The following is a 26,600-nucleotide window of genomic DNA, read 5'->3' as shown; positions in this document are numbered from 1 at the left end:
GAAGGGCTGGAAAAACAAAAACGAGGAGGAGGAGGGCAGGAAGAACAAACGGGAAGCCGCTCAGGCACCAGAGCTTAGTGCGCCGGACAGGAGCCGCATCCTGTTGGGGGTGTTGTCGCAGTGAGGTCTGGGTCAGTTGAAGGGAGGCCTCTTCAGCCCCCGCTGATGAAGCTGCTTCTGTCAGGGCGGCTGGCATCCAGCATCACCCAACTGCTGTTGTCACTATGGCGAGTCCTTGCAGTTACACCCCCCCCATTCCCCAGGGCCAGAGGTGGAAACTCCTCACTTCCTCCCACCTGCCCGCCCATCTCCCACCAACACCTCCCATTGGTGGAACCAACCAGGAAGCTCCTGGCAAGGGACCCTGGGAAATGTAGTTTGCAGACACCTAGCCCCGGTTGTACAGAACAGAGCACAGAAAGGCAGCTGCAGGGCTGAGCATCCGTAAGTAAATTATGGGCCAGGACTATCAATGGGGGATTTGAACAAGGGGTTCCTGGATCACCAGAGCTTCAAAGAAAGTGGTGGAACTTGAAAGAAAGCTGGGTGAGGAGGGTATTGGGGAGGGACACAGGGAGCTGGGGGTCAGAGTCAGGAAGTGGTCATGCAGGAGAACTGTGACCCTTCCCCACTACTTCTGCCAGCTAAACATTTTACTTACTTATTTAGGAAACAGGTGAAGGGTTTAAATCCAGTGTGATGCCAGAATGGGCCAAGACAGCTTATGAAGGCCCAGGACTCTGGAGGCAGAGATAGGAGACCATGGGTGAATGAGTCCCCGGGAATGTGCCCACAGATCGGACAGGATTCGTGTCCTTGTCTGTGTGTGTGCTTCCTGACAGCAGTCCTATATAGATCTCAAGGATGGGGGCCTCCAATTCACATCTGATTACAAACAGAACCTCTGTTTGGGATTAGAAGACCTAATTTGTGCCTTTGCCCTGCCTCTTACTAGTCCTGTGACCCTTGACAAGAAACCTGTCAAGGTAACTGAATCTCTCTACTTAGCTCAAATTCCTCCTCTGTGGGAGATGGAGATTAGAATGGCTACTTTGCCGGGTTGTCCTGAACACGAAACGAGATCATGGATGTACAGCTCCTTGTGCACTGCCCACTGAATATGCTTTGGGAATGTCTTCTCTGTCCCACAGGGACCAGCTCCAGTGTCACCTCCTCCTGGAAGCTTCCCCAGCTCTCAGGCAGAATGAGACTGAATTTCTTTTCTGCTCTCACTATCCCTATGCTTTCCTGCTTGGAGACGTCTTGGCAGAATACTAAGTGAAGTGTTTTTTTTTTTTAAAGATTTTATTTATTTATTCATGAGAGAGCGAGAGAGAGAGGCAGAGGGAGAAGCAGGCTCCCAAGGAGCAGGGAGCCTGATGTGGGACTCCATCCCAGGACCCCGGGATCATGACCTGAGGCGAAGGCAGACGCTTAACCATCTGAGCCACCCAGGCACCCAGGGTTTTTTTTTTTTTTTTTTTAAAGATTTTATTTATTTATTTGACAGAGAGAGACACAGTGAGAGAGGGAACACAAGCAGGGGGAGTGGGAGAGGGAGAAGCAGGCTTCCCGCCTAGCAGGGAGCCCGATGTGGGGCTCGATCCCAGGACCCTGGGATCATGACCTGAGCCGAAGGCAGACACTTAATGACTGAGCCACCCAGGCGCCCCAGTGAAATGTTTGTTTTTATGTCTATGCCCCCAGTTCACTTGAGCTCCTTGAAGGGATTCACTTCATTTTATTCATGGTCTCATTCCTCTTTAGTAATAGAATTTCTACCTGGTCGCATTGTTGTCCAGAATAAAGACTCCACTTCCCAGCCGCCCTGGCAGCAAATGTGGCCATGTGATCAGGTTGTGTGACCAATGGGACGTGACTGTAGGTGAGGGAGGAGGTCTGTCTGCTTTCCCCTGTTTCTTTCTCCTTTCCCCTGGCTGGAATGCAGACATGGCGGTGAGCCATTTTGGACCACGTGGATGAAAGCCACATCTCCGTGTTAGTTTTCCAGAGGCTGCCATAACGAAGTACCATAGACTTAGTGGCCTGAACAACAGAATTTATTGTCTCACAGTCTGAAGGCCAGAAACCCAGGATCAAGGCGTGGGACAGAAGCTATTCTGTGCCTCCTCCCTAGCTGCTGATAGTTTGCTGGCAATCTCTGTCATTCCTTGGCTTGTGGAAGCATCACCCCAATCTTTGTTCTGCATGGAGTTCTCCCTGTGTGCACTTATGTGTCTAAATTTCCCCTTTGGCACTATGACACCTGTCATATTGGATTAGGGGCCCACCCTATTCCAGTATTACCTCATCTAAACTTAACTAATTACATCTGCAATGACCCTATTTCCAAATAAGTTTACATTCTGAGGTATTGGGGCTTAGGACTTCAACATATGGATTTTTTGGGGGGGCACAGCTCAACACATTACAGCCTCATAGTGGATGCTATGTTGTGCTGCTCAGATTACCTTTCAGGACCGAAGGGCTCGTTCCCACAGCTGCCCGCCTTCGGCCATCAGCCCATGCTGAGAATTGCTGTCAGCTGAAGAGAGTCTTCTGGCCCAAGGTCACACACCTTCCCAAGGGCAGCCAGTATCCAATGACTAGTCTCTGTGTGTGTTTAAAGGCCTGGCTCCCTCAACTCAGTTTGGACAACCCCGCAAGGACATCACAGCCCAACTCCTCCCTCCACTCAGTCCAGCCCCTTTTCCACAAGTGTGGATCCTGCACGCCAACCTCCAGCATGGAGACTGCTTCCCGGGGGGCCCAAACTGCAATACGCCCTAAAAATTCAAGCAGAGGAGTCCTGTGTCCCCAACCCTAAGGAGTGGCCCTATCAGCCCCGGAGTGTTACGTGAGGAAGAAGCTCCTCCTTCATCCAAGCTGTGATTTCAGCTGGTCTCTGTCTCTGTGTCGGAACCTGTGTCCCCAACCCTAAGGAGTGGCCCTATCAGCCCCGGAGTGTTAGGTGAGGAAGAAGCTCCTCCTTCATCCAAGCTGTGATTTCAGCTGGTCTCTGTCTCTGTGTCGGAACCTGTGTCCTCAGCAGTTGTGGACGCTGCAGAGGGAGGATCTGCCCTGAGCAGGTGGTTGCACTCAGTGAGCTTGGCTGGTCCTTCTAGCCTCGCGTTTCCAGGATTCCCAGATTCTGTGCACACGGCATAGTGGGCAGTGGTCCCCAAAGCTGTCTGTGCATCACTAGGAACACTAAAGAATACAGGTTTGGGGTAACATCCAAGACCATCTAACATCATTGCTGGGCAGCCATCTGCAGACTGGGGAGGTACTGGTGTGGGGAAACTCATTGAACATTGCTTAGGGGACTCCGTTCCTGCTCTGAATATCTCTCTTTTCACCTCTGTTACTTCTTGGGCTCCAGTTTCCTCATTTCTAACACAGGACTAAGTTACTTGAAAGTCCCTTGCTTTGCCTACTTCGGAAAGTTTGTATGAGGCCAAATTGAGCCCAGATGAAGGGCTTTGAAGGGCCAGTACCACTGTCTAAATACACAAGATACGATGATCATGATTGGTATTGACACCGAAAGGCTGTTCTGGTCACAGGTTGTGCGAGTGATGCTTGACAGATGGTGTTCCCAGAATGCTCCCGGGGGCCTTGTTACTGGGGGATTTTCCACTGAATGCAGTTCTCTTTCAAAGTTTTGTTTTGAAATTGGAGTCAGTGAGGAGCCTTGGTTAATCCTGGGCACGGGCTGAGCAACTCAACTAGCTGAGCGTGGGGCAGGCCTTTTATCTAGGCCTGGACCTTTGGTTGACCTGGAAAGAGAAGCTCTTTCAGTCCCTAAGACAGTTGGCCACAGTTGGCCAAATGTGGGCTGCAGGCTTATTGCAGTTCCCAGAAGCCTCTGGACTGAGTTGACCCAAACTCTACCTTTGTCTTGGGATGTGTTCTTTGGGACTGGGGTGTGTGTGTGTGTGTGTGTGTGTGTGTGTGTGTGAGGGAGCAGGAGGGGGAGGAAGAGGGAAGGGCAGGGGACATCATAGCATATTGGAGCTGGAGGAGACCCTGGAGCCCCCTAATCCAACTGCTTCGTATTGCTAGCCGTGATACAAGGCTCAGAGAGGTTTAGTATTTTGCCTAAGATCACACAGCAGATTGGGAGCCGGTTAGGTGCAGAACACAGGATGCTTAAACATCTGGGCTTGGGTCTGTTTACCACCCACAGAGGTTGTTGACTACCATCAGGTAGGTTCCGCAGGGCCAAGGAGTAGGGCAGAAGGGCTTAGTATAACCCAATTTCACATCTCAATAACTGGTTCCTCCCTCTGGTGCTGCCAGATCCTTGTTAGATTAGCTTCTCCTCCGAGGCAGCCGTGGGCAGTGACCTGGCTGACCTGTGTTGGTCCTACTTTGAAATGCAGCGCAAAGTTGGTTATGATCTGGTGCAAGGGCAGCGTGACCCCCTCTGTTTCTCAGCAGACTGCCCCAACCACTGCCTGAAATGCCTCCATGAAAGGCCTTCTTGAGGCTTGCCTTCTAGAATTCTTCTATTTAAAATGTTTGTAACCCTGGGAGCGGCAACACGTGTCCATCTGACTTGCTGTTGTTGCCTGAGAGTGTCTTGGATCTCACAGCAGGTCCTGAGAGAGGACTGAACGAAGCCCCCTCCGGGGCATGGGTGGGGTGATGGGGAGACTAAGGGAGTGAGGACCTGGTTCCTGGGACACACATTTTTCTCACTGCACGACTCCCATGAGGGCTTGTGGGCGTTGCAGGCTTGGCCTCTGCCTACATAAGGGCTATTTGCCCTTCTCGTCCTGACTTGTAACTTCATCTGCCTGGGAAGTCCAGGGTCTCTTCCCACAGATGGAAAGCAGGGGGCCGGGGAGGCTCCTGGGGAACAAGGGCCCAGGCAGAGGGCTAGCTGACACTTCTGGTCATCTTGGAGGCATGGAAGGGCTCTTAAGGGCCTTTCCAAAGCTCATGGCCTCAAGGTAGCCTTGGTGAGAAAGCAGAAGTAGTCTCAGAGCTCCGTGATGGCCACAGGAGGGCTTGAGGAGGGGTCTTTGCAAAGGCAGGGGAGGCCCCCCTCCCCAGTGTGATTTCAGGGGAAATAAGAACTCTGCCCCCTAAATATATTCATAACTGCCTGCCCCACTTTTGGCTCTGCTTTCTCACCCATGGACCAGCATTTCTTTGAAAACAGAAAAACACTAAAAAAATTTTGAAGTCATGATTATCATAGAAAATCTCTAATGCATAGAAATGCATTAATAAAAAATCACCTATAATCCTGTTGCCCAGAGAAAACCAGTGTGAGAATTTTGGCTGGCCCAGTATTTAAGGGTGTGTGTGTATGCACACATGTGTATATGTATGTACATGTGCATATGTGTGTGGACGTGTGTTTACGTGTGCACGTGTATGTGTGCACATGTATGTATGCGTGCGTGTGCGCATGCGTGTATATATGTATATATCTGTGCACATGTATGTATGTGTGCATGCGTGTGTGCATGTGTATATGTATATACCCGTGCACATGTATGTATGCGTGTGCGCACGTGTGTATATATGTATATATCTGTGCACATGTATGTATGCGTGTGGGTGTGTGCGCGTGTGTATATATGTATATATCTGTGCACATGTATGTATGCGTGCATGCGTGTGTGCGCATGTGTGTATATATATCTGTGCACGTGTATGTATGCGTGTGTGTGTGCGCATGTGTGTATATATATATCTGTGCACATGTATGTATGCGTGCAGGTGTGTGTGCGCGCATGTGTGTATATATGTATATATCTGTGCACATGTATGTATGCGTGCGTGCGCGTTTGTGTGTGTGCGCATGTGTGTATATATGTATATATCTGTGCACATGTATGTATGCGTGTGCGCATGTGTATATATGTATATACGCGCACATGTATGTATGCGTGTGTGCATATATGTATACATCTGTGCACATGTATGTATGCGTGTGTGCGCGTGCGCACATGTATGTATATATGTATATATCTGTGCACATGTTTGTAGGGGCCAACAAATACAGCAGAGGGATTTGATTTGGAAAAGCTATAGCCTTGGAGGGGGCTATAGAGCAGGATCCATGGCCATAGAAGGATGTAGAAACTGCCAGCAGTAGGGCACCCTCTGGCCCTTGCTGGTCCTTCCATTGCCTGTGCGTTCTGAGAGCCAGAGGTCAAGGGCACCCTGGTGGTATACCCCACAGGGGTCAGCCCCGGGGCTCCCTTTCCCTGAGAAAGAGCACAATGGATTGGTGATGGGAGGTGCAAACAAACAGACAACAGAAACTTCCTTTCCGGGGGAGGGGCTGGCGAGGAGCTGGAGGAGGCTGATTTTGATGGTGTAGCTATCTAGGAGTAAGTAAGAGTCAGGAATGGAGAAAAAGCCTCTCTCCTGCCCTCCCGAACTCCCCTTCTTTCTGTCTGTCTATCTACCTATCTATCATCTATCTATCTGTCTATCTATCTATCTCTCATCTATCCATCCATGTATCTATCATGTATATCTGTCTCTAAATTCTTGTAAGAGAGAACAGTAGGCGAGGTGAAGCTGCTAAGTGCAGGATTGGAGCCAGAGCACGTGAGCTGGAGTGCTGGCTGGACCACTTCACGGTGCCGGGAGGCTGAGCTGGTTATTTCCACCTCTCTGAGGCTCAGTTTCCCTGTCTCTCGATGGGCCCAGTGGTGGTTGGGAGGCTTAGATGAGTGAATCTGTGTAAGGTGTTTAGACAGTGCCAGGCACATCGTAGGTGCTCAGTTTGTAGCTATGCCAACAAGTCATTGTATTAAGAACTAGGGAGTAGTTGGGTCATATCTTCTTGTGGGAAAAGAAAAGAAACCAGTCACAGGGTTATGGGGTGGGGGCTGGAGTCAGCTTGCCCCCCCTTCTCTGGCCGACTCACCCCAGGTTAGATTCCACTTTCCTAGTCAGGTCTCCAGGGGTGACTCTCCAGAGGGTCTTACGGGGCATTTTTCTTCCACTTTATGCCTTTGAAAATGGAAATCCTCCTGGGAAGGGAGCTATTCTCACCGAGGTGCTAAGAATTTATCAGATCTTAGCTGGCAGGCAGGAGACATTTAAGGGCTCCAAATCGGAGAAGAGAGACAGGAGGAAGGAAGGAAGGAAGTGGAGGAGGGAAGTGTGACAAAGAAGCACGTGGAGTGTGTGAGACACAAAGACCAGTGCTCCCAGGGCCAGGTGGGCACTAGCCCCCCTCCCCCCCCCAACCCTCCCACAGGTCTCTCCGCTGCCGGAAGTGCGGAAATACAGCTGTGGCTCAGTGAGGTCAGCCAGGCCTCCTCACAGTGCTCTCTGCCACTTTGTGGGTGGTAGGTCTTAAAGAGAGCCTGTTTCCTCACTTGGAAAATGGGACTAATATTTCCAAATTTGCTTGTGTGAGGTTAAATGCAATACAATAATGCACCTGTGGAGCTTGCTAGACTGCCTGGCACAAAAACATGGTCATGAAAGTAGCATAGAGTCATGAAAAATAAAACCAAGGGCCTCGAATAGACATTTCTCCAAAGAAGATATACAAATGGCCAGTAAGCTCAACATCAATCATCATTGGGAAAATGCAAACCAAAACCACAATGAGCTATCACCTCACACCCAGTTATTAAAAAAAACACCAAACAAACCAAAAAATCAGTGTTGGTGAGGATGTGGAGAAAAGAGAACCCTCGTGCAGTGCTGATGGGAATGTACAATGATGCATTCGCTGTGGCTTCTCAAAAAATTCAACATAGAATTACCATGTGATCCAGCCATTCCATTTCTGGGTACGTGCCCCAAAGAAATGAAAGCAGAAACACATCGAGATGCAGTAGCATTACTCAGTCACCCAAAGTGGGAGCAACAAAGTGTCCACTGATGGATGAATGGATGAACAAGATGTGGTCGATACATACACTGGAATTTTATTCAGCCTTAGAGAGGAATGGAATTCTGACGGGAGCTAGAACATGGATGAAGCGTGAAGACATTCTGCTAAGTGAAATAAGCCAGTCACAAAGGGACAAACTGTTTGGTTCCCCTTATATGAGGTACCTAGAAGAGTCAAATTCACAGAGACAGAAAGCAAAATGGTGGCTGCCAGAGGCTGAGGGGGAGACTGGAACGGGGAATTCGTGTTTGATGGGAACAGAGTTTCAGGTGGCGAAGATGAAAAAGTTCTGGAGAGGGATGGTGGTGATGATTGCATAGCAGTGTGAATGTACTTCATGCCACTGAACAGTACACTTAAAAATCATTAAAATGAGGGGCGCCTGGGTGGCTCAGTTGGTTAAGCATCCGACTTTTGGTTTCATCTCAGGTCATGATCTCAGGGTCCTGGGATGGAGCCCTGGGTTGGCTCTGCGCTCAGTGGGGAGCCTGCTTGGGATCCTCTCTCCCTCTGCCCTTCCCCCTGCTTGTGTGCACTCTCTCTCTCTCAAATAAATAAATAAACAAATCTTCAAAAAATGGTAAAAATGGTAAGTTTTATATTATGTATATTTTGTTATAAAAAAGTAACAAAACAAGACCAAGGAAATTTTAATAATTATTAACAGCAATCACTATGAATTTTTTTTAAGATGGTTCTATTTTATTTATTTATTTGTTTGTTTGCTTATTGGTAACAGCTTTATTGAGATAGAGTTCACATATAAAGTTTGCCTGTTTAAAGTGTTTAATTCAATGGCTTTTAGTATATTTACAGAGTTGTGCAACCATCACTATACTCTAAATTTATGACATTTCATAACTATTAATTTTATTTTATGTCCTCAACACTCTTGTCTTCCTTAGCCAGCACAATGCTGGGCTCTGGATACATGAAAAACTCAAACAAAATAAACCAAAACACTCACTGAAGAGACAAAATCCATGGAAGTTATAAGATCTTCTCTCCCTTTCTGTCTTCCTTCTCCATTTCCTTCTTTTTCTGGAAGGCAGGTCCTACGTCTTTTCATTGGTTTACTCCCAGGGCCTCCCCCCAGTGCCAGCATAAGAGGATTTTTTTTTTTTTTTAAATGAACAAATGACAAAGGCTATTCCTAGGAAAGGCTTGTCTCTGTCCTACTACTTACGCTCCTAGAAATGCATCTTCAGATGACTGGCAGGTTACATAAATGCAGTGGAGCAATGAAGAAGCTAATAAAGAAGACAGCTCCTTTTTCCCTGCGGGGTCAGAGCTATCTGAGTTTATTGAGATAGAGCCCAGTAGGTGAAAAATCAAAAAGCTTTGGGGCAGAGGAGCCAGGACTTTATGAGAGAACAGCAAAGTTCTCATCCTTTTCTACAGACGCCGAGTCCTTCATCACTAACCAGAAAAACAGATAAGTGTCCTCTCCAAGATCCAAGTCACTTCCAGAGGGACTGGCTTCATTCCCTTTGAATTACATAAGAGGCTTTCCTGGCACTTTGGTTTATTCATTGAACATTCCTTTGAGATGTTCTAATTCTGGGGTACACAATAATCGCTTCTTGGTAGAACAGGATTTATCATAGGGTTTGAGAGCTAGTGTGTTAAAATCCTGGGAGCCTGGAATGAAAGACCTGTTGGGCTGTTGGGCTTCTTTTCGCAGAGCATTTGGAACCCCTGTGGTCCTTTCTCATCTTGCAGACCATGTGACTATCTTTGGAGTGAGAGAAAAAGGGAGGAGGCAGAACTGGGGTCTTGGGCCTCATTGACAATGGGTCATTCCCCATTTTATCCTTAATAGGGTCTGTGTGCAGTTACTGCACCTTTCACTACCCATCTTGTGCACACCAGGATTGCCAACTGTCTTAGTGTAACAATGACTCTAAAACTTAGTGGCTAAGAACAACAGCCATTTATTTAGCTCATGAGACTGTATGTGACTGATGGTTTTGCTTCTCTGGGCAGGTGGGACTTAGAGCTGTTGGCTCACGCCTCTGTGGTCAGCTTCAAGATGGCCTGGGGGCTGACTGGTCTAAAATGGCGTCACTTGGGTTGGCTCGTGTCTGCTCCATGTGGCCTCCCATCCTCTAGCAGGCTGGCCCAGCCCAGGCTTGTCCCTGTGGCAGTGGCCCAAGGCCTCAAGAGAATAAAAGTGGACAAGGCCCCTAGAACAAGGTCCAAGCTTGGAACTAGCTGCCAATTGCATTTTATTGGCCAAAGCAAGTCTTAAGGCCAGCCCAGACTCAAGGAAGGGAATGATTGAGGTCTTTTTTTTTTTCCCCCAAACAACTGCCATTCTAACTGTACAAGTTTGCTATCATCTGGGCTATCATGTGAATGGGAGAAATAATGAGATAGCACTCAGCACGGTGCTTGCCATTAGTCATGCTCAGAAAATGTTGAATAAATACATAGAAGCATCTTTAACAGAGAATATAGTAGTAAGAATAAGATATCGTTCTTGCCCTGGAGAATCTCAGAGCCAAGAGGGAAGACAGACTCATAAACAGGTCATTCTAATACAGTGTGGTCAGTGTGGTGATAACAGTTTGTGGAGGGTGTTGCAAACACCAATAAGACAAAGGCTCCCCTCATCCAGCCTGGGAGCGGGGTGGGGTGTAGTGGAGGTGGAGGCAGTAAAGTGGAGTGGTTAAGGTTATGTTTCCAGCCATTTTGCCCAAGTTGAAATCCAGCACTGATCTAGCTGTGTGACCTTGGGTAAGTCACTTGACCACTCTATGCCTCGGTTTCTTCATCTTTAACATGTGGATGTTAGAAGTAGTGCCTACCTCATAGTGTTTGCATGAGTTTTAAATGAACTGATGTTTGAAAAGCACTTATAATGGTGACTAGCACATAATAGACATTATATGAGTGTAAGCTATGATTATTAATTATTTTTTATAATTAGTAGCTGTTAGTCAGATGGGGGCCTGGGAGAAGTCAGAGCATTCTTGGTGTTGGAGGCTTAGTGAGACCCTACCCAATTCTCCCCTTCACATCGTGCACCAACTGAGAAATGAATACAGCAATCAGATAGAGGTGAGATCAGTTTCATACCAGGAAAGCCAAGCTGGAAATCTCAGCTTGGGCTTGAGGCTGGTGTGGTGGTCCTGCTCCTTTGCTTCACTAATAGACTGGCTTCCTCACCCTTTTGCACGGGTTAAGTCCTACTCTGGTGAGTTTATCACAGGGTGGGAGGAGAGGAGAAAATCACCTTGGGTAGTATGCAAGCTAACAGGTTCCCTGGGAGGGACTCCACATGGGCCGGTCCCAATTTTCCTACCTCCCCACTCAGAGAGCTAGGGACTGTGGAGGGAGGAAGTGATGTTTCAATGCTCTTCTTTCCCAGAGGATGAGGGAAAGCCCTCTTGATCACATGAGACATGAGGTGTGGTACTGATTGTATCTTGATCGATCAGATATTCACGGTCCCCCTACTTTTCCAGGGGAGGAGTGCATACCCTCGCCTCATGGATGTTTGCTCCCCAGCGTGACTTGCACCGGCCAACAGAAGGGACCAGAATGATGTGTATCACATCTGGTCCAAGACTTGCAATGTGCTCCTGTTTGGCCTGGCCTCCTGAGCATCTGCCTCTGTCTTGAGGTTAACATACCCCTCGTACTTCTGTTTTAGCCTGGGGCCTGCGATGAAGAGACATGTGGGACAGACTTGCACCTGGCCCGCGGCCTGGGGCTGAGCCCAGCTGGGCCCAGCAGAGCCACAGAAGACAGAGAAGCCCAGACACGAGAAATAAACATGTCTTGTTGTAAGTCCCTGAGATTCTGGGGGGCTGTTTGTGACTGCAGGAAAAGCTGACTAGTAAAAGCGTGTAATTGGCCAACGTCCCTGGATCACGAAATGGGAGGAAGAGCATGAGTAAAGACAAGAAGCCACAAGCAGCTCAGGGATGCTGGAGCCACATGATGGGATTCACGGCTGCAGAGCAGGCAAGGGACAGTCTAAGGAGGACAGGCCTCAGCGGTCAAGGTCTTTGGGGTTAAACTGCAGGAAATGGGAGTTATCGAAGGGTTAGTTAGGACAGTGATGTGAGTAAAATTTGAAATTTCACTCATCTGTCTGAATAATTACAAAAGGTCCTAAAATGCATTGGAGCCTCTGAAAACAAGTAAGAAAGCTGAGACCTAGCTCCTACTTTAAGTAGTGGGGGAACTTAGGGGGGCCAGGTCCAGATTGGAATTTAGGTCCTGAACCCTGTCCTACCTGGATGTGTCCATTGGAAAGGAAAAGGGAGAAGTGAGAGCAGGTTTGCAAGTCAAGCTATGAAATAGGTTTGCTGTGGGAAGACCAGTGGACACGGAATTAGAGAAGGTGAGTCTCTGTTCTGCCACTTGCATAATGTTACTGGTCTCATGGCATTCTTTTTTTTTTTAAGATTTATTTATTTATTAAAAATTTTATTTATTTATTTGATAGAGAGAGGCACAGCGAGAGAGGGAACACAAGCAGGGGGAGTGGGAGAGGGAGAAGCAGGCTTCCCGCCGAGCAGGGAGCCCGAGGTGGGGCTCGATCCCAGGACCCTGGGATCATGACCTGAGCCGAAGGCAGACACTTAACGACTGAGCCACCCAGGTGTCCTATTTATTTATTTTTTAAAAAAGATTTTATTTATTTATTTGACAGAGAGACACAGTGAGAGAGGGAACACAAGCAGGGGGAGTGGGAGAGGGAGAAGCAGGCTTCCCGCTGAGCAGGGAGCCTGATGTGGGGCTTGATCCCAGGACCCTGAGCCGAAGGCAGATGCTTAATGACTGAGCCACCCAGGCGCCCCAGATTTCTTTCTTTCTTTATTTGAGAGAGAGTGCTGGGGGAGGGGCAGAGGGAGAGGGAGAGAAAGAATCCTCAAGCAGACTCCCTGCTGAGTGTAGAGCCCGAGCCGGGGCTCGATCCCAGGGCCCTGAGATCATGACTTGAGCCAAAATCAAGAGTCAGACGTGCTTGACTGCGCCACCCAGGCACCCCAGGTCTCATGGCATTCTTTAGAATAATGTTGGCAAATAATAAAAACCCATTTGAACTATGGAAGCAAAAGGAGGAATTATTGTAAGGATCCAGAGATGCTTTACAGAACTTGAGCAAGTGGTACAGCTGGGCCTTAGGAAGAGACTAGAACCAGGAGTGTGGAATTCATCTAGGACCATACAGCTTGTCTCTGCCCATCTGCTTCATTCTTTTTCTACAGATTGACTTTCTGTGCTTTGGTCCTTATAACTTGCGGAAGATGGATACCCCATAGCTCTTGAGTTTACTTCTTCTCTGTTCAAGTAATCAGTCCAGACTGATCTGGAATCACTTAACATTCATTTCAGATAACTAGAAGAGAGATTTTGATTGGCCCATCTGGGTTTATTGTCCACTCCCATGGCCATGAAGTCAGGGTCATTGAGCATAAATTAAGGAGAGATCATATTTCTGGGTGAAGTGGGAGGTCAAGAACATTGCTATAAGCAGGATAGTTATACCAAAATTCATCTAGGGACTATTTCAGAACACAGATTCACTTGTCTAAGAGACCTCAAATAGCAGTGGCTTAAATAATATAGAAATAGATAAGAAATAGGGCAGAGAGACCACAGCTGCTGTATTAGTTGGCTGGGCTGCTCTTACTTGGTGTCTCCTTTCTGTAGAGTTTTACCCTCCATGTGGTTCATTATGGCTTATCATCAGATTCACTTCCAAGATGATGGAAGGGTTAAGATTCCCTTCCCTCTAAAAGCATGATCCCAAAGCTACCCATATGGCTTTTACTCACATCCCATTCTCAGAACCTACATGGTCCACTGGGCTGCAGAGAAGCCTGGAAAATACAGTCTGTATTCTAGAGTGCCATGTATCCAGTTAAAGGCCATGAGTCCTACCACCACAAATGAAAAGAGTAGAATGGTGTGGAACAACTAAACATCCTCCTACAGCATGATATTTCTTACCTTGACAAATTATTCTGAGGATCAAATGACCTGGGATGTAGGAAAGGTTTGTAAACTGTAAAGCATTATGTAACAGTATGAACCATGATAGGAAAACCTCCTTATGAGTTATCTGTATTCCAGTGTTGAGATGAAAAGGCTTTACTTTTGAGTCAGGAGTTCATCATTTATTATTTGTGTGACTTGGGGTGAGTAATTTAAACTTCCTGGGCCTCTGTTTCGTCGAAGATAAAATGGGTCTAACACTAGTGGCCTCAAGGTCACTCAAGGGTGTTAAGAAGATTAGACAATGTACGCCAAGTACTTAATACTAAGCTGCTCTATAGTGTTCAACAGGTTATTAGTATTTATAGTCCCTCCTTCAAGTTAACCATTTGGTTCCCTGGGTTGAATTTTTTGATGTCTAATGGAAATCAGGTCTCTGAGAACCTTTGTTGGTTGCCTCCCTAGCAGCCATCCCCAACCTCCTTTCTCCTTCTCTGCCTCCTAATATGGAGCCTGAATATGCCAGGTATTTGCTTCCCTAGCCTGCTTTGCAGCTAAGTGTAACTATGGGACCAAGTGTTGGTTGATGTGGCGTGCTGGGAAGTATTTTCATCGCTCATAAAGGGACAGAAAGACATATGAAGGGAGCTTCCCCTTTGCCCTGGCTGACCCCCTCACCCCACCCTTTCTTACTTCCTTTGAAAGCAGTAGTATGAGTATGTGATGTCTGGAACCATGGCAGCCATCTGTGTCCATGAGGTAGGTAATAACCCAAAGAATTTTTAAAAAGCCAATAAGCTAAAAATGGTAGAGAAGAATAGAAATACCCTCTGTTCTTATTTTTTATTTTTAAGTTTTTATTTTAATTCCAGTTAGTTAAAATACAGTGTTATATTAGTTTCAGGTATACAGTGTAGTGATTCAACACTTCCATACATCACCCTGTAAGAGCCTATGTGTGGGGAGGATGGGCTAGATGGGTGATGGGTATTAAGGAAGACACTTGTTGTGATGAGCACTGGGTGTTTTATGTCAGTGATGAACCACTGAATTCTACTCCTGAAACCAATATTGCACTGTATGTTAACTAACTAGAATTTAAATAAAATTTTGAAAAAAGCAAATGAAAGAAAGAAAAGGAGACCCAGATCCTGCCTTCAAAGAGCTCACAGTCTAGGGAGAAGAACAAATTGATAGATAATTCCACAAAATGGGAAGGGCAGTGATGGTATGGAATTACAAAGGAGGGAAGCCAGACACATGGTTGGGGGTAGAGAGAAGGGAGCAAATCAAACCAGGAAAGAGAATACTTATTGAACCCCTACTATGGGGTGTGTAGAGTGTATGAGTATATATGCTTTTAATTGGAAGTCCCAGTTCTGGATTCAACATCAGCACATGAGGGCTGCTTCCTCCCAGCACGGACCAGCATCTTTCCAGCATCAGCATATTAATGTAGCCTAATTTATACATTCATATAAGACAGAGAGATGGGTGGGGAAAGAAGAGCCAGCCTGAGCACTGCTAATCAACATATCTAGGATCAACATATTAGAGTTTGCTTATTTGCATACAGCCAATCAGAATGAGTGTGTGAATAACAACACCCCAGGGAAACCAATCCTCACTACCAGGAACTGAGCTTTCACAGTTAGATGGCATTTGGTGGCCCTGCAGGGGCTGTCTCTGGGCACCTCTGCACCCCTTCCCCACTGTCCTAAGTAACTCTGAAGGTCTGTGGCTAGACGTTCTGGATCATGCCCTGACGAGAACTCTTGTACCAGATCCAACCCACAGTGATGGCTGAGACAGCTGCTGAGGTGTGAGAGAGGACATCCATTCCTACAGGTGAGCAGTTCTGACAGGTACTGTCCTGGATGTTAAGGCACTGATTAGGTCCTTTATCCCAAAGGAACATATGTATGCACCTTCATAGGAAGGTTTAGTCTAGGCAGTTTAGATAACTTTATATTGGAAGATCTTTTAATGTTAAGTAATCCTAATTGTGTGTGTGTGTGTGTGTGTGTGTGTGATCTGAAAAGCAGCCTCTGATGGGTTTCTACTTATGACAAGGCCAGTGACATGAACAAACACAGCTCACTATAGCCTTAGACCCCTGTGGCTCTGACAGGGTGCTTGTAAATGGGGACTATGCTGGATGATTCGGTTAGAGGAATGAGCGTGGATTTTGTGGAGACCACTGTCTCTGCAATTCTGTCATCTGTGGGTTTCACTCAAGAGGCCACAGTCAAGCCTGGACTCTATGAATCCAGGAAAACACCCTCAGAGGACTAGGTCACCCTTGTCCTGGCCATCATTGCCATAGACCACTTATTTGCACAAATAATGGGCAGTTCTCCTTTACCGGCGTGGACACGTCTCAAGCTTATCTAATTCTATAATTAGAGTTTTATCCTTTTGGCTAAGTTGTGTCTTATTAAAGTACATTCCTTGGAGAGTGAACCTTTACGCTTAATAACCACAAAAAGGAAGTTTTCACATTGCCTCCTCTCATTGGATGCCCTTGACAATCCAGTAAGATAGGCTTGACAATTGCACCTGTTTAACTGATGAGGAAACCGAGGCCCCAACAGAAGCCAGCATTTAAAACTGTGGCTTGGATTACAAATGTCTATGGATGATGTAGGCTCTTGGGCCCCACATTTACATCTGTAAATTGGACACAATAATGAGATAGCACAACTCTCCTGGATGTTATCAAGAGAACAGGATAAAGCATACTACTTTTTCCTTGTTAGTCATTCATTCACATTTAGCAAGTGGTTTACTGCATCCTGATCTGAGGGACAAAGGGTTCCCAAGATGCCTGAGGAGAACTTGGGGCCATAACAGTAAAAAATGACAATACTCCCCTTTATTTGAGCCCTTGTTATGTGCCAGACATACTTTAATATAATCCTCTTTAAATTATATTTGTTAGGTATTATTCCAATTTTGTAGATACAGAGGAGACTGAGGCTCAGAGAAGTTAAGCAATTTGCCCAAGGTCACATAGTTAGCAATGGAGGGGCCTGGGACATGACCCATATCTGACTCGGGAGCTTTCATTCTCAATATACATAGCTGCTCCTGCATTGGACTTTCTTTGTGCTTTATTCCCTTTGGCTTTGGCTGGGCCTATTTTGGATAAATGCAGCTGGATGCTAAGGAGCCACACAGTCCAATGGAGACCTGAGCCAGAAGGTGGGCCCATGACCCAAGCAACTTGGTGAGAGCTGCTGGGACGTTTTAGGTAAAGGTCTTGGGGCCCAAACTCTGGACAGTTGCTGTATTCTTGCCCGGGGCCAGGTGTGGACTTAGTGGGCTGGTCACCATCTCCTGCCTCAGCAGCAGATCCTTGCTTCCCTTTCCCAACTCTTCAGGTGGCTGCCATGGTCCTCTCTATCTGTGTCGGGATCTGGTCCCTTGGGCCGGAGTCTCCTCATCCCCCGCATCAGCCTGCTCTGAGCGGCTGGTACTGCAGCTGATGAGAAAGCCTGCTGGTAGTCTGAGGAAGTCCAGGGGTCAGAAGCAGATGCAAGGCTGGATAGGACTGCGGAGTGGAAATACCCCAAGGCCACATTAATCTCCCTCAATGCCCTCCTGGCATAATGAAGGTGCTGAGAACCCAATCAGCTCCTCTTTCAAATGAACACTGAGGTGGCTGCTCTTTTGGAAAGGGCAGGAGGCCAAGCTGAAGCCAGGCTGGGTGTTCTCGTCCTGTCCTTTTCTCCGCTCTTCATTTTGGCTCCCAGTACTCTGATCTAGACGCTGAAAACTCATGGCATTCCATTTCATTATAGACAGGAGGTAGGAGACCCTGCAGCTAACCATATACAAAGTATTTTATGAGTGGCTTTCACAAACATGCTCTTTTTTTTCATTTTGACTCTGTCTATATGACGAAAGGTATCATTATGCCCATTTAATAGATGGGGAAACCAAGGCCCAGAGAGACTATGTGATATGGTGGAAAGTGTACAGGACAAGGAGTTGGAAGGTCGGGACCCTAAACTGGCTCTAATCTCATAAACAACAGTGGACACAAATGTGGAGCATTTTGCAATGCAGAAAGTTTTTGCATCTAGCTTTTTAGCTCATGCATGTAACAAACCCCACAGGGAGTTTTATTATTAACCCCCCTTTTGCAGATCACATAGTCAGTGACAGATCTGGTCCTCTAACTTCATATTCCATATTTTTCGCCCATCATATCACTTCTTTTTTTTTTTTTTAAGATTTTATTTATTTATTTGAGAGAGAGGGAGAGCAAAAGCAAGAGAGAGAGAGAGAGAAAGCGAGCACAAGCGGGGGTGGGGAGGCAGGTAGAGAGAGAAGCAGGCTCCCCACTGAGCAGGAAGCCTGATGCGGGGCTCGATCCCAGGACCCTGGGATCATGACCTGAGCTGAAGGCAGACGCTTAACTGACTGAGCCACCCAGGCACCTCTCCCAGGGTTCCTCAAGTTCTTTGAGTCTCTATCCCAGGAGCTGGTAATTTTTTTATTAAGTGCTGGGTAATAAATATTTTAGGTTTTGACAGTCAGACAGTCTCTGTCAGAACACTCACTTCTGTTCTTATAGCTCGAAAGCAGGCATAGATATACGTAGATACATGGGTGGGGCTGTGTTCCAATAACCCTTTATTTATGGATTGAAATCTGAATTTCACATAATCTTCAGATATCATAAATACTGTTCTTATTTGATTTTTTTCCTGCTCTATCTTTATCCGTAAAACTGGGGAGCAATAATACCTCTGTCTTAGACTTGCAGGGATGAAATAAGACCATACAGGTAATGAGCTTTGCACAGAGTACATCATCGCCCTCATGTCACCCCGTAAGAGCATGAACTTCCCTGGGCCTTAGTTTTCCCATCTATAAAAAGGGAAGGGTTGGCTACTTGCAGCCATAATTTCTGAATTTCTGCCAAATTGCTTCTTGAAGAAGAGCTTTGACTGCTTGCCTTCTTCCTGTTATGAGGGCATCCACGTCTCCTGGATCTCCGCTGAATTTTTCCACCCCTCCTCGGTTTTGCCAACTTCTTTTTCTCGCTCCTGGTTGTTAGATATTTTGTGCCTTGGCTCATCGGAGCAAGCCTCTGTTGGATGGAGTTTTTAATGGGCAGAGACTCAGCTGTGGGAAGATGTGTTTTGCTCGTAAAGCCACCTGGATGTTTCTCCCAGAAGACTCCAGGAATAAAGGTAGGGGCACCAGAAATGGTGCTTCAGGGGGAAGGAGGTGTGGGTCATACCTGTGCATGTGTTTCCAGCATTTGTTCATACCATGTTAATTTGGGCAGTCGGGGTTCTGTGGTCAGAGGTTTCAGGAATCCCGGGCTGGGTGCTTGCCTTGGAGGAGCAAGGGACAGACAGATCTGGTGAGGCTCCTGATCCATCCAAATTCCTGATGTCCCCTTCTATTGTGCTGAGGGAAGGAGCCAGTCTCCCTCGGCCCCTGTATAACATGCAATTTCTCTTTGGAGCTCTTAAAAATACAATTAAATGGCCTTTATCTTTTAGTGAGCTGACTCTTTGTGACTTTTTTTGACAGAGAGAGCGAGAGAGAGAGAGAGAGAGTGTGTGAGCATGAGTAGGGGGAACAGCTGAGGGAGGGGGAGAGGGAGAATCAGACTCTCCGATGAGCAGGGAGCCCAATGTGTGGCTGGATCCCAGGACCCCGGGATCACGACCGGAGCTGAAGGCAGATGCTTCACCGACTGAGCCACCCACATACCCCTTTTTTTGACTTTTATAGAACTGCTGTTTGTGAGATGCGATGTCACTTGGGTACTCCCTGTGCTGTCAGCACAAGACCTGAGTGTGAGTCCTGGCTCCTCCTTTGTGGACTGTGAGACCTTAGGTAATGCGCTCCATCTCTTAGGACATCCAGTGAAATGTGTGTGTTGCCTGGGGAGGAGGGGGATAAAAGCATCTAATCCCAATAAAAAATCAATTTGAGATTTAAGAGAGACCACTCGTGTGAGAGTGTCTTGTATACTGTAAAGCACCACATCAGTGCGAGGTATTAGACGCTTTCCGAGGCAGAGGACCGTCTGATAGTACCCTTTATCCCCAGCCCAGACTCAATGACTGCGTCGTCAGGGACGCTCAAATACCATGTGCTGGCTGGATGAATGAACAGGTGGACGCAGAGCGTCATGAAGGGCGGGGCAGATTGGGGATGTGCCTGTTAAATTAAGGATTTCAGAGGATGAGGCTGGAGAGGGAGCAGGAGAAGCAGGCCGTTGAGAGGAATCTGGGGTTTCTGGCTCCTCTGCCTGGAAGGCGGTTAATGCATCCCTCACCAGCTGGCCGCCTGGGCAGCCTGGCTGCCAGGCCCCGGGCCATCTAAGGCCTGGGTGACTGCCCCAGAGCAGGTGGGCCAAGAGCTTCTGCCGTCATAGGCAGGCTGATGACTTGCGTGGAATGCCCTGCCTCTCGTGCCTGCTTTTCAAGCCTAAGTCCCTGGTGACAGTAAACAGAGTGGCCTGACCTGGAGCTGCCCTGGCTCTTGGCAGGGCAGGGCTGAGGGACCTGTATCCCAGGGTTAGAAATACAAATACAAATACAAACAGGACAGGTAAATATAGGCAATCGTGTAGGAAATCTAGATCCTGAGACTATTTTTTCCTGACCTAGTTTTTTTGTTTGGGACAGAATTACTTGGGGAATTGTGATTGCTTTACACGGTTGGTATAGACCTGAGAGAATGAATCTAATATTATTATTTAAACAGACTAAGAACAGCTACATTTTGCCAGTGCCAATGTAGGTACTATATTAAACGCTTCAGAGCCATCATCTTAGTCCTATAGGATAAGCATTAATCCCTGGAGGATCCCTATCAGACAACTCTGTAAGGTAAATATTACTATACATCCGTTTTACAGATGAAGGAACTGAGGTTTAATCTTTAATTACTTACTGGGATTATAGAACTAGCAGGTGAAACAGCTGGAACTCAAATTATTCATCTATCCGTTTATTCATTCCAGGCATAATTATCGAGCACCTGTTACACGCCAGGTACTCGGGATTTATGAGAGAATCATATAGATGAACATCCCTGCTTTGTCCAGACAAACACAACAAAGAAACAGATTGTGTAATATATTACATGCTGGTGAATGCAATGGTGAAGAAGAAAACAGGTAAAGGTGGGTAAGGAGCCCCAGTGTTGGGATGGAGGAGGAGCGGATGGGCTGCAATTTTAAACAGGATGGTCAGTAAAGACCCCACTTTGCTTTGACATCTAAGCAGAGAGTTGAATATGCTGGGTTGCTGAGCTGCATGGATCAGAGAGTAGAACTTTGATGCCTTTGAACTTTGTCCCATGGCACAAAATGAAAAATTGGAGTCCAAGGAAGATTTCTATGGATTCACCTTTCCCTTAATTTCATTCTCTCTTTCCTGTGCTCTGCATTTCCAGAGTAAGAAATAGGAAGATAAACTAGGGAGGGTGTATAATTAGTAAAATCCATCCATCCATCCATCCATCCATCCATCCATCCATCCTTTCAGTATTTATATATTACAAGCCACATCTGTACTTCTATTAGAATAAAGAATAAGATCTAGATCTACACTGTTGGAAACAGTAGCCACTAGTCACATATGGCTATTGGGTGCTTGAAATGAGGTTCTTTAACTAGGGAGCTAAACATTTAATTTTATACAATTAACCGAAATTTAAGTTAAAAAACTCTGGAGCTGTGTAAAATATTTTTCTGTGAAATACAACTTTATCTTTTCACTAAGGTATATTTCAGTTGAAAATTTAGCTCTGAATTGAGGTTTCCTATAAGTGTAAAATGTGACAATGGATTTCAAAGATTTCGTACAGAAGGAAGAATGTAAACTACCTTATCAATGGGTTTTTATATTGATTTCATTTTGAAATGATTATATTTGGGGCATATTCGGTTAAATAAAATACATTAATAGGATTAATTGCTCTCTCTCTCTTTTTTTTTAAACTTGTTTTTAATGTGGCTGCTAGAAAAGTTAAAATGCCATACGGGGCTCATATTATATTTCTGTTGGACAGTGCTGTTCTCGTGCTGACCATCCTGGAGTTCCCAGGCAACTGGGCAGAGCTGGACACATAGCTGAATAATTGTAATGCCATGAGGTAAGTGCTGTAAGAGACCCAGGGACTGAGTGCCCTGGGGACAGAGAACTGAGCCTTTAGTTCTGTCTAGCACAGTGTCAGAGGGGAGGTGACGTCTTAAGCTAGGTCTCCAAGATGAGTAGCAGTTTGTTATCTGGAGGACAGGAAAGGGGCCATCCCAGGCATTGGGCACAGCATGTGCAAAGGTGGAGCAGCATGAAACAGAGGTGTCCCCAGAAAATATGGTGCTTGGTGGGAGGAGGTGGTGTGGGTAAGGATCAGGAGGGTACCGTTAGGGTTCGACCACTAAAGGGAAGAGGGCAATGAGCATGAGTCAGCAAGAGAAGGGCACAATGGCTGGGCACTAGCCACTCTGCAGATGCTCTCTCCTACGTTATTAGCTCATTCGCTGACTCCACCCATATTTGTTGAGTGCCTACCTACTAGGTGCTAGGCATTGTTCTGGGTGTTGAATATATAGCAAGGAACAAGACAAACGAGAGTCCTAACCCTCATGGAGCTGACACGCAGGTGATAACATCCAGGACAAGGAGGAAAGAGAACAAACTGAGGTCAGAGACCTCTAGCAACTTGGGCACGTCACACAGCTGGTGAGCGCTAAGATCAGGACTCTAATCCGGGTCTTTTTGATGCCAAGGCCAGTGCTCTTGTTACCCTGTGATGCTTTCCCCAGCCAGCGGCAGGCTAAGAGTTTGGACTTGGACCTCAAGGCCACAGGAGATCAGCAGAATCTTAGGGAGACGCAAGAGTCAGATAGATATGTGTTTTAGGAATGACCCACGGTGAGCACAAGGAGGAAGGCACTGAGGAAGGTGAGGTGTTGTATGTAGTTCTTGTAGGCGAGAACTTTCCAGAGCCCCTTAGCCTTTTTCAGAGCCCTGTGCCCCCATCACTTCCCTCCTTCCCCAAGTCCATTTTTAATACAATGGCTGGGGGGAGACTTTTCAAATCCGAGTCTGAGGATGTCACTGTTTTTTTTTTTTTTTTGATTGCACACATGTATTTAACAATACAATTTTACAAAGGATGCTAAGAGCACTTTTCTTCGTATTTTAAAGAAGGACCAGAAACATGGACTTTCTATTAATATCCATACTGTAACACAGACAAATCTAATTCCACAGACACATTACAATTTGTTTAGACTTTGAAGGCTTAATGGAAATGATGAGAGGAAGAAAAAGAATTTATTTTACATAACTGAATGAAAAATAATTCAAGAAATAGTAAATAAAATTTAATATGGTCTCATGCACCCTGAAGGAGGTGGTGCCCGATTTGGAGGTGTGATTGCTATGTCCAGATAGTCTCCTATTTGGAACTTCTGCCACCTTCAGTCCCCTTCCTCCCAGACATGGTGCTGCCAATCTCCTTTACTCGATAGCCAGGCCTTTTAGGATCTGTAAAAACAATTGCAAAATTGAAGTGTGTGCCCTTCTTTCTAGCTTCTCGGTAGACTTCTTTTACTAAACTAGTCAACTCTTTCAAAGTTGCATCCATCCAAGTGTAGATCTGCAGCTCACTGGATGGTACGTGTCCGCGGGAAAACTCGTCCATTCGGTGGTGGCGGCTGTTATTGGTGGTGAAAACACGCAGCAGCAGCGGGCACATTTTCTCCCGATCGATCGGTTTCTCTGGCTCCTTCTTAATTTCCTCCTGGGTAACGCGCGACCCCACCGCTGTCTTCCTCCTACGGCCCGCGAGACGCTCGCTCTGAGGATGTCACTGTTTTAATCAGAATCGACCAATGGCTTCCTGCCTGCCTCAGTATAAAACCCAGAGTTCTTTCATCATTCCACAGAGCTGACAGGATCTGGTCTTCTGGTAACTCTCTGGCTTCAACGCCTACTACTCTCCCCTATTTCACTCTACTTGCTGTTTCATGAACATGCCAAGCATATTCCTGCCTCAGGGCCTTTGCACTTATGAGTCTCTATGCCGGGGAGGCTTTTCCCCCAGATGTGCATATTATCCCTCAGATATCCAGGCTGTACACACACTCGCTTCCTTAGGGCCTTTGCTCACACGTCACCTTGTCATAAAGTCTTCTCCTTATCACTCTCAACATGTTCTGCCTCTTTAACTTGATCTATTCTCACCAGCCCTTACCATTACCTGACAGGTAATAGATTTATTTGTCCGTGGCTCACTGTTTATCTGTAAACCTGATGAAGGCGGGGACTTTGTTTTTGTTCACTTCTGTATCCCAGTACCTAGAATTGTGATGGGCCCATGGTAAGCACTTAGCTAATATGGTTGAGTGCATTCACCCATCCAGGGAGCAACATGAGGAAATGAGCTCTTTACGTCCCCCCACCCCACCTGGAACCCCCCCCCCCCCAATTTAACCTCCACACTCTTCCATTGTAGCCAATTAGAGTTATTCTCTCACATGACCCCAGTGTGTCCCTGCATGGGACATGTTTACTCTCGATTTTCTGGCGGTCACCCTTTCCAGGGGTGGGAAGGTGTCGTTTCCCGCTCTGGAGTCCTGCCGGTGCTTCTCCTGCGGATGGGGAATTGATCACATTTCGGTTTCTTTTCTCCATAAAAGAACCTTCCAATGCCTCCCCACTGTTTTATTCCCTCAGGGAGAAGCTATCTTATTTTTTCAGTATGATGTTTAGGACAGAGAAAACAAAACAAATGGAACTGCTGGAAGTCATCTGCTTGCCCATGCGGGAAAAGAAGGGAGAAGAAGACACGTGCAAGGAGTGTGAAACTGCCATCTCCAAAAGGAATCAGGAATTGTCAGCCCCAAGGGTCATCAGACAGCATCTCGCCTGGTGATGTCATTCCACAGAGAGGTGAAGGCACCTGCCCTGGGTGGCATCCCCTGGGGACAGCAGAGGCTGGAAACCCTGTCTTGTCTTGTTGGTTGTCCCCATACTATGGTGGATGCCCAGACTGATGCTCTTCCTTCCCAGCGGGGTCCTCTGCCCTCTCAGTCATCAAATAGATGAGACCTGTTGCAAATGAAGGCTCAGTTTGGATTATTTTGGTTGAACTCTTGTAAGAGCAACTGATTCTGTTCATGATTCTGTGCCTGGCTTTCCCTTGTACCCTTGCATGCACAAAATAGAATGTAATGTAGAATAGGGAAGGTGGCAAATCATAATAACAGCTGACATTTATGGGGTGTCACCACTACCTCGTGCTGACCTTAGTGCTTTTTATTGCATAAACTCAATCAATCCTTAACAAAAGCCCTTTGAGTGGGGCATTATTAATGTCCCCATCTGCAAGGTGAGACAACAGAGAAACAAAGACCGAGTCACCCAAGATCGCACACCTTGAATGTGGTAGAGCCAGGATTTGAACTGAGCTGGTTTTGATTCTGGAAACTAGGCTCTTAACCACCCTTCTAACTGTTTCTCTAGCTGCTCAGCTGGGGAAGAAACACAGCTTTCTGTTTTGATCTCTGATACATGTAATCCAGGAAAAACTAAAAGAAAAATTCTGGCCCGAAATAATTTGCTTTCTCCTTAAGTCAGCAAGTAGACAGAAAACATACACGTGGCATTTTTGGTTCTAACTCTTCAGATGGTTGTGATCATCTTCCATTTTGCTTTTCCTACGTAAATACAGACTTAGTGTAAGCTGTATGTATTAGGGCAGTATTAGCTGTTGTAACAAATAAACCCTCTAATTTCAGGGACTTCATAGAAGGTTATTTCTCACTCATGGACCAGTCCAATGTCCTGCCCCAAGGGTGGCTTTATTCCTCAATGAGATTCAGGGACACGAGCTTCTTTTATCTAGTGACTCCACCATCCTCTGGTGCCTTGGAGTCCTCGGTTTCCTGCTAGGCAATTTTTAAACACCCCGGCCTAGGAAGAAGTGAACATCATTTGGCTCATATTTCACTGGAGAGAAGTAGTCACGTGGCCAGGCTTGGAGGCAAGGGAGGCTGGGAGATACATCCCCAGCTGAGCAGCTGTCTGTCAGCTCCCCCGTGGAAAGACAAACATGACTATTTGGTGGTTCGCTAGCAGTCTTCTGCCACAGTGAAGAATATGTACCTTCTCAGGTGGTTCTTCAGTGTAAGGTGTCTAGCAAACAATATACTTACGTTAGAAATGACACAATCTGGGGCGTCTCGGTGACTCAGTCAGTTAAGCGTCTCTTAGTTTCGTTCTGCTCAGGTCATGATCTCAGGGTCGTGGGATCGAGCCCCGAATTGGGCTCTGTGCTGGGTGTGGAGCCTGCCTAAGATTCTCTCTCGCTCTCCCTCTGCCCCTCCCCCACCACTCACACGCATGCGTGCATGCTCGCTCTCTCTTAAAAAAAAGTCACGATCTGAGGTAGCTTTCCAAAACCTCATCTAGAAAAATGGAAAATGTCAACCAAAGCACAGGCATTCATTGATATGAACTGGAATGTCGGGCGGCTTAAAATAGGGGTTGGAGCAAAACCTGAGTCAGAGACTTGAGTTCCAATTCTGACTCGGCCAGTTACTTCCTGGTCATAGGCACCTTAACCTCTTTGAGCTCCCTGTTCTTAACAGCCAGATGGGGCTCATAACGTCCACCTTACGGTTTTATGATGGTGATTAGAGGCAATACATATAAAGGTCCTGGCAGACAGTAGATGGTGGATAAAGGACACTGGTATTACTATGTTTTCTGAA

The 26,600-nt window shown here is 46.6% G+C and overlaps 1 long non-coding RNA gene and 1 pseudogene across 1 annotated transcript; one reads left to right on the top strand and one right to left on the bottom strand.

Moving 5' to 3' along the window:
* The first annotated feature begins 382 nt into the window (after window positions 1-382).
* On the top strand, window positions 383-19,041 carry LOC118544656 (uncharacterized). The gene is made up of 3 exons (XR_013448610.1): window positions 383-444; window positions 11,541-11,673; window positions 18,906-19,041. It is a non-coding gene; the product is annotated as an uncharacterized LOC118544656 (long non-coding RNA).
* Window positions 19,042-23,138: 4,097 nt separating this feature from the next.
* On the bottom strand, window positions 23,139-23,689 carry LOC118544652 (histone deacetylase complex subunit SAP18 pseudogene; annotated as a pseudogene).
* Window positions 23,690-26,600: the final 2,911 nt, after the last annotated feature.

Source organism: Halichoerus grypus, chromosome 6, assembly GCF_964656455.1.
Source record: "Halichoerus grypus chromosome 6, mHalGry1.hap1.1, whole genome shotgun sequence".
NCBI classification, from domain to species: Eukaryota; Metazoa; Chordata; class Mammalia; order Carnivora; family Phocidae; genus Halichoerus; species Halichoerus grypus.
Note: the sequence above shows the minus strand (reverse complement) of the source record. Positions and strands in the feature narration are given on the sequence as shown.